The sequence below is a fragment of the Dendrobates tinctorius genome, unplaced genomic scaffold (assembly GCF_039654945.1).
Source record: "Dendrobates tinctorius isolate UK_male_01 unplaced genomic scaffold, ASM3965494v1 ptg000023l, whole genome shotgun sequence".
Classification (NCBI taxonomy): Eukaryota; Metazoa; Chordata; class Amphibia; order Anura; family Dendrobatidae; genus Dendrobates; species Dendrobates tinctorius.
The window spans coordinates 12,403,117-12,411,790 of NW_027361691.1; positions in this window are offsets into that span (position 1 = coordinate 12,403,117).

The following is an 8,674-nucleotide window of genomic DNA, read 5'->3' on the forward strand; positions in this document are numbered from 1 at the left end:
GAGGCTGATGATTGTGACTGGCTGAGTGGAGTTACGGACTGGATATAATGCTGCCGATGCCCTTCTGCCCTGCGGGTGATTTCTCTGTGGGATCCTTGGAGACCAGTCTGAATTCCTGCTCCTCCAAAGCTAAGTTTGCTGCTCGGCCTTTTGCTTTTGTGCTTTGACTTTGTTTTTGCTTTGTTTTTCTGGATTTCTGCCATTCCCTGCTGGGGTGTGCTGAATTCATTTAGCTCTGTCTTCTGAAAATACCTGAGTGCTGATTCAGTTGTTGAAGCCTAGCTGCTTCAGGGCCATTTTCATATCAGCTGGTTGGCTTATGTCTTTGATAGGGTTTTGGCAGATTGCAGACAGCAGCCTTCCTGTCCTTTCCTATCTAGGTAGTTTTGGGGCCCCGTCTTTGCTCAGTCTATCTTTCTGTCTGTGTTAGTATTTTCATCTTGCTTCACCGTCATTATATGTGGGGGGCTGCCTATTGCTTTGGGGTCTGCTCTGGGGCAGTTTAGATTTCCCCTTGCTTTCTTTAGGCCTATGTATTTCTCCGGCTGTGATCGAGGGGTCTAGGGCATCGTAGGAACCCCCCACGGCTACTGCTAGTTGTGTTGATAGGTTCAGGGGTCTGCAATCTGATAGTTGCCAACTTCTCTGGTTTTCTGGACTTAGCTTGTATTTCTGCCTTTGCCTCCTACGGTGACTCATTCATAACAGAATCACCCGCCATACCGCAGATTCTAGGGTACTCAATAGCAGGAAAGAATTGTGTAAAAAAAAAAAAAGAAAAAAAAGTGTGTATATTTTTTCCTCTATATCTCTGAGGCCGTAGGGGGAATTTTTTTTTTTCTCTCAGTGGAGATAAAGCAATTGTCTGATCGTGTGGAGCAGCTCGCTGCGGAAGTGCGAGGAATTTCCGCCTACCTTGCTCATTCACATGCTGCTGAACCAAAGATTCCTACACCTGATGTATTTTTTGGGGATCGGTCTAAATTTTTGAATTTCAAAAATAATTGTAAATTATTTTTTGCCTTGAAGCCTAACTCGTCAGGGAGCTCCGCGCAGCAGGTTAAAATTGTCATCTCTTTGCTGCGTGGCGATCCCCAGGATTGGGCGTTTTCTTTGAAACCAGATGATCCTATTCTGACTAATGTGAACGCATTCTTTCAAGCTTTGGGGTTGTTGTATGACGAACCTAATGCCATTGATCAGGCTGAAAAGACCCTGCTGGCATTGAGCCAGGGTCGTGATTCTGCAGAATTGTACTGTCAAAAATTCCGAAAGTGGGCAGTACTTACTACCTGGAATGATAATGCCTTGGCTGCTCTCTTTCGGAAGGGGTTGTCAGAAGCCGTAAAAGATACTATGGTGGGATTTCCTGTTCCCTCTGGTCTTGACGATTCTATGTCATTAGCCATTCAGGTTGATCGGCGTTTGCGCGAACGCAAAGCTGCACGAGAGGTGTTGCCACCTGTTGAACAAATGTCTGAACCTATGCAATGTGATAGAGTTTTTTCCAGAGAGCAGCGTCAGGAGTTCAGAAGGCGTAATAAGTTGTGTTTTTTCTGTGGAGATGCCTCGCATATTATTTCTGTCTGTCCCAAACGAGAGAAACGCTTTGCACACACGTTTTCTGTTGGGGGTGTTCAACCTAAGTTTCTTCTGGCTATTACTCTGATCTGCTCCCTGTCCACATTTTCCGCCAAGGTGTTTGTGGATTCGGGAGCAGCCCTAAACCTAATGGACTTGGATTTTGCTAAACGTTGTGGATTTCCGATGACACCTCTGCAGACGCCTATCCCTTTGAGGGGAATTGATGCTACTCCTTTGGCTAAAAATAAACCCCAGTTTTGGACCCAGGTGGTAATGCGGGTCGCCCCAGACCATCAAGAAAATTGCAGATTTCTGGTGTTGCATAATCTGCATGATACTATTGTTCTGGGGTTTCCCTGGTTACAGATTCATAATCCAGTTTTGGATTGGAAATCTGTGTCTGTGGTGAGTCGGGGTTGTCGGTGTGCCTTTAGTGAGGCTCCGGTGTTTTCCACCTCTCCTCAGTCGCATGATGTTCCTGATTATTTGGCGGACTTTTATGATGTATTTAGTGAGAATGAGTCTGCGTCTCTGCCTCCTCATAGGAGTTATGACTGTGCAATTGAACTGAGCCCGAGGTGTAAATTTCCCAAGGGTCGGCTCTTCAATTTATCTGTACCCGAGCACGAGGCTATGCGATCCTATATTAAGGAGGCGTTGGAGAAGGGTCATATTAGACCATCCTCGTCACCCTTGGGTGCCGGTTTTTTTTTGTAGCCAAAAAGGATGGATCATTAAGACCTTGTATTGATTATTGTGCCCTCAACAAAATTACTGTTAAATATCAGTATCCGTTACCCCTGATTTCTGATCTATTCTCCAGAGTTAAAGGTGCTTGCTGGTTTACCAAGCTTGACCTCAGGGGGGCGTATAATTTTATTCGCATTAAGCATGGGGATGAATGGAAGACGGCGTTTAATACTCCGGAGGGACATTTTGAGTACCTGGTGATGCCTTTTGGGCTCACTAATGCCCCTTCTGTCTTCCAGTGCTTCATGAACGATATTTTCCGAGATTTTGTCGATAAATTTTTGATTATCTATCTGGATGATATTTTGATCTTCTCCACGGATTGGGATTCTCATGTGGAACATATTCGGACTGTGTTCCGGATCTTGAGGGAGAATTACCTGTATGTCAAGGGATCTAAATGCCTTTTTGGAGTACAGAGGATTTCTTTTTTGGGATTTATTTTGTCCCCGTCAACTATTGAAATGGACCCGGCCAAGGTACAGGCCATTTACGATTGGGTTCAGCCCACTTCTTTGAAGGCCCACCAGAAGTTTTTGGGTTTTGCTAATTTTTATCGGAAATTTATAGCAAAATTTTCTAGTATTGCCAAGCCATTGACTGATTTGACTAAAAAGGGTGCTGATGTGTTGAATTGGTCTCCGGAGGCTGTTTCTTCCTTTCAGGAGTTGAAGCGAAGATTCACCTCCGCCCCAGTTTTGCGGCAACCTGATGTCTCACTTCCATTCCAGGTAGAGGTGGATGCTTCTGAGATTGGTGCAGGAGCTGTTTTGTCCCAAAAGGATCCTGTAACATCTAAAATGAATCCCTGTGCTTTCTTTTCCCGAAAGTTCTCTCCATCTGAACGTAACTATGATGTGGGGAATAGGGAACTGTTGGCCATGAAATGGGCATTTGAGGAGTGGAGACATTGGTTGGAGGGAGCTAAGCATCAAGTCGTGGTCCTCACTGACCACAAGAATTTGATTTACCTAGAGTCGGCTAAGCGCTTGAACCCTAGACAGGCTAGGTGGGCCTTGTTTTTTACACGTTTTGATTTTGTGGTTTCTTTTCTTCCTGGAACAAAGAATGTCAAGGCAGACGCCCTCTCTAGTAGCTTCCTTGCTGATTCTCCTGTGGTGACCAAGCCTGCTACCATCTTAGGCGAAGGGGTAGTTCTTTCTGCCATCTCGCCCGATTTGAGACGTGCTCTGGAAGAGTTCCAGGAGGACAAACCTGAGCGTTGTCCCAGTGGAAAGTTGTATGTTCCTGACCAGTGGAAGAAGAGAGTGATGTCTGAAGTTCATTGCTCTGCTCTGGCTGGTCATCCAGGTATTTTTGGTACTAGAGATCTGGTGAGTTGGTTTTTTTGGTGGCCCTCCTTGTCTCGTGATGTCAGGAATTTTGTGCAGACCTGTGGGACGTGCTTCCGGTCTAAATCGTGTTCTCGCTCTAGTGGGTTGTTGATGCCTTTGCCTGTCCCCAAGAGGCCATGGACCCATATTTCAATGGATTTCATCTCTGATATGCCTGTCTCTCAGAGGATGACTGTTATTTGGGTGATTTGTGATAGGTTCTCTAAGATGGTTCATCTTGTACCACTCCCTAAGTTGCCGTCTTCCTCTGAGTTGGTGCCCCTGTTTTTACAACAGGTGGTTCGTTTGCACGGGATTCCTGAGAACATTGTATCTGACAGAGGAGTGCAGTTTGTGTCTAGATTTTGGAGAACTTTCTGTTCCAGGCTGGGAATTCAGTTGTCCTTCTCCTCTGCTTTTCACCCTCAGACCAATGGGCAGACAGAGAGAACAAACCAGACCTTGGAGTCATATTTGAGATGTTTTATTTCTGCTGATCAGGATGATTGGGTTTCATTTTTGCCCTTGGCCGAATTTGCTTTGAATAATAGAGCTAGTTCTGCCACTTTGATGTCACCTTTTTTTTGTAACTTTGGGTTTCATCCTCGATTTTCTTCAGGGCAGGTGGAGCCCTCTGCCTGCCCAGGTGTTGACAGTGTGGTGGAGAGAATGCACCAGATCTGGGACCAAGTGGTGGATAAGTTATCTCTCTCCCAGGAGAAGGCCCAGCGGTTTTCCAACCGACATAGGACCATTGGTCCCCAGTTTAAGGTTGGTGATATGGTGTGGTTATCATCAAAGAATATTGCTATGAAGGTGGCTTCTCCTAAGTTTAAGCCTAGATTTATTGGACCTTACAAGATTGTGGAGATTATTAACCCGGTCTCTTTTCGTTTGGCTCTTCCTGTCACATTTAAAATCCATAATGTGTTCCATAAATCTTTGTTGAAGAGGTTTGTTGAACCTGTTGTTCCGGGGGTGGCACCTCCAGACCCTGTATTGGTTGAAGGTAACATGGAGTATGAGGTAGAGAAAGTACTGGATTCCCATCTGGCTAGACGGAGACTCCAGTATTTGGTTAAGTGGAAGGGTTATGGTCAGGAGGATAATTCCTGGGTCTCCGCCTCTGATATTCATGCCAAACGATTGGTGCGTGCCTTTCATCGGGCTCACCCTGTTCGCCCTGGTGGCATAGTTGAGGGTTCGGTGACCCCTCCTCAAGGGGAGGTACTGTTGTGAGTTCATTTTCCCCTTCATTACTGAGGCCCAAGGAACTCCCTCTACTGGTAAAGAAAGGTAGTGAGCCTGATTGTCAAACACCTGAGGCTGATGATTGTGACTGGCTGAGTGGAGTTACGGACTGGATATAATGCTGCCGACGCCCTTCTGCCCTGCGGGTGATTTCTCTGTGGGATCCTTGGAGACCAGTCTGAATTCCTCCTCCTCCAAAGCTAAGTTTGCTGCTTGGCCTTTTGCTTTTGTGCTTTGACTTTGTTTTTGCTCTGTTTTTCTGAATTTCTGCCATTCTCTGCTGGGGTGTGCTGAATTCATTTAGCTCTGTCTTCTGAAAATACCTGAGTGCTGATTCAGTTGTTGAAGCCTAGCTGCTTCAGGGCCTTTTTCATATCAGCTGGTTGGCTTATGTTTTTGATAGGGTTTTGGCAGATTGCAGACAGCAGCCTTCCTGTCCTTTCCTATCTAGGTAGTTTTGGGGCCCCGTCTTTGCTCAGTCTATCTTTCTGTCTGTGTTAGCATTTTCATCTTGCTTCACCGTCATTATATGTGGGGGGCTGCCTATTGCTTTGGGGTCTGCTCTGGGGCAGTCTAGATTTCCCCTTTCTTTCTTTAGGCCTATGTATTTCTCCGGCTGTGATCGAGGGGTCTAGGGCATCGTAGGAACCCCCCACGGCTACTGCTAGTTGTGTTGATAGGTTCAGGGGTCTGCAATCTGATAGTTGCCAACTTCTCTGGTTTTCTGGACTTAGCTTGTATTTCTGCTTTTGCCTCCTACGGTGACTCATTCATAACGCAAGGCATCCCCAGTACCAGTCCTGCAGGCAAGTTATCTAGCACCAGACAACTTAGTTTCTCCACATGAGTGGAACCCACTTTTAGAGAGAAAAGTTCAGACCTGCAACAGATACCATCTTGGGTAAGAGGAGATGAGTCAATTGCCACAAGTTTAACAGGATCATGAAGTCTGACTGTCCCTATCTTATTAAGAGTCAGAACCTTGGTATCAATCAGGTTCACAGCCGAACCGCAGTCAATAAAAGCAGTAGTCTGAACAGGACCATAACCAAGTTCCAGTTCCACCTGCAGCACCATTTTTGCACATGAGGAAAATTGTACCTGAAGGTCTGGGTAGCCTCCTCGATTACTACCCAGACCTAGTCGTTTCCCACCATCTTGGAGGATGACGGACAGGAGGGGCAGTCCTTCTTCCAATGTCCAGATTTCCCACAATAGAAGCACAACTGCTTTTCCCGGCGGCGTCTTCTTTCCTTTCCCTCACAGGTGACAGCGTTCACCTCCATAGCCATAGGAAGAGTCTGGGTCTCATCTCCACTGAAGAATAAGGGCGATTCCCGTTGCATAATGCCTCTAGCCCGCAGCCTGCGATCCATGCGAACCGCTTGGACCATGGCATTCTCCAGGGAGTCAGGCGGAGGATGGAGTGCCAAAGCATCCTTCAGACGTTCACACAGGCCTCTGTGGAACAGCCCCCGAAGGGCGGCATCACTCCAGGAAATCTCCGCCGCCCAACGTCTGAATTCAGTACAGAACCATTCGGCCGAGTGCTCCCCTGACAGACACTCATTACTTTGTCCTCAGCCAACCGCACTCTATCAGGCTCATCATAAATAAGCCCTAAGGCTTCAAAAAATGCATCCACAGACATTCTCTCAGGGGCAGAAGAGGAAAGCGAGAATGCCCAGGCTTGTGGGGACCCCCTAAGCAGGGACATCACCACCCCCACCCTCTGTTTCTCATCCCCAGAGGAGTGGGGTCTCAAAGAAAAAAAAAGCTTACAGCCCTCCTTAAATGCCCTGAACTCATCCTTGTTACCAGAAAATATATCTGGCAATTTAACCGGGGATTCAGGTGGGACTAAAATGACATCTCTATTCCCCACCTGCTGGAAGCCTGCGGAAAGTACCCCCTGAACTGAGTCCTCAACCCGCCGTTGGGACTGGGCAAGAGCTTGGTGTTCCAAACTAAGCTTCTGCAGTGACTGAGTCAAGCTTTTCACCTGCTCAGATAAAGCACACATTGGGTCCATGCTGCAGAAGTGAGGAGAAAAAAAAAAAATGGTAGGCCAGTTATAATGTCAGAGACACCGCACTGAACTTGCTCACTGAGCCAGTGCGCGTGCCCTGAGTAAAGCGAAAGCGTGCTCAGAGATACCTGTGGAGCGAGCAGCAACCGAATAGATGCGTACTTCAGAGCTGCAGGGCCTGAAGCACGTGACTGCTAGAGGCGTGGCCTAAACTACAGAGAGCTAGGAGCTGCAAGACAATTCCTAGCAGAGTAACTGCGAGACAAAGTTACCAAGGGGCATAGACAGGGAGAATAGTCAGGACGTAGCCAATGAGTCACACACAGAGATTGCTGCAAGGTACCAGAGGGGCGAGCAGAGAGTAGTCAGGTCACAGGCAATGAGTCATACACAGATAGCTGCAAGGTACAAGAGGGGCGAGCAGAGAGTAGTCAGGTCACAGGCAATGAGTCATACACAGATAATAACGCAGTACAAAAACAACAGGCAAACTCACAACGGGAAACAGAGCCGTGTCAGAACCATATAAACAAGCTATAGCAACAAACAGGCACACGGGGGTCAGCACACTAGGCCAAAGGCAAAAGTGTAACTGGCAGGGATTGAAGCTACCCAGGGGTTTATGAAGCTCTCCCAGAACCAGAAAGAGGCCACAATCATTAACCCCAAGTGTGCAGGTCAAAACCTGCACAGAGCTCCAGACATTAACCCCCCGGTGTGCAGCTCAAAAACCTGCACTGGGATCATGACAAAAGCGCTGCACGCTTTAGCACCACCCTTCATCTTCTCCATGATCTTTGCATACCACCCTATCAGTGACCTCCGTTTTGCCAATGACCTAAGACTAAAATATTCAGTAATCCAAACCTTCCACTCCCTTAAGACATCTCTTGTGCTGCACCAATTCTCCGGAACTCCCAATATGCAGTTTAAGGCATGACCTAAAAATACATTTCTTTAGACTGGCCTATCACCTCACCAATCTAACACTGCAAAACATGTTGGCGCTATGGAAATAAAAATTATCAGAATTCTACACATATAATCTGCCCTATTAGTATTTGTACCTGTATGTGGTATTATTCGGTCACTATGTGGTGGTAATATATGGTCTGGTCATGGTGTGGCGGTATTTGTCCCTTGTATGTGGTATTGATCATTTTAAAAATGTATGTGATACATTCACTTAAATAAATAAAAATGTATCTAAAAAGATTACAGGATATTTTAGGAAATGTTTAATAGGTTAGAGTAGAGTAGGGCCCTCTGCCCAAAGAGTCTACCTTGTCATGGTGGCAGAAAATCTTTCGGCCAAAACAAAAGCTGATGGCTATGTATGTGATCTGGTGTTAGATGGGAAGTGTTAATGTGTGATTGGTGAGGAGGAGGTGGTGCTGAAGTGGAGTTTTTCAAAGAGTGGGCGGTGGGACTGTGGATGTTTTGAGGGGTGGAGGCGGAGCTTGGGTAAAGCCTGGGCGAAGTCTCATGGCAGCCCAAAAATGTTGACAGTATGGGGCCATGAAATCTCTGCTGGCAGCTCTGAACACATCTATAAATAAATATGAATGCTAGACCAGACGTCAAAATATCACATAAGTAATAGGTTTTGGGAAATTGTCTGCAGCCTCCCTCTGGAGTGAAGAGGACTACAGAAACCCAGAAGGGTGTTTACTCATGGTTTAGTGACAAGGAAATTTTGCTGGTTGCAGGGAAGTCTCCCTACACA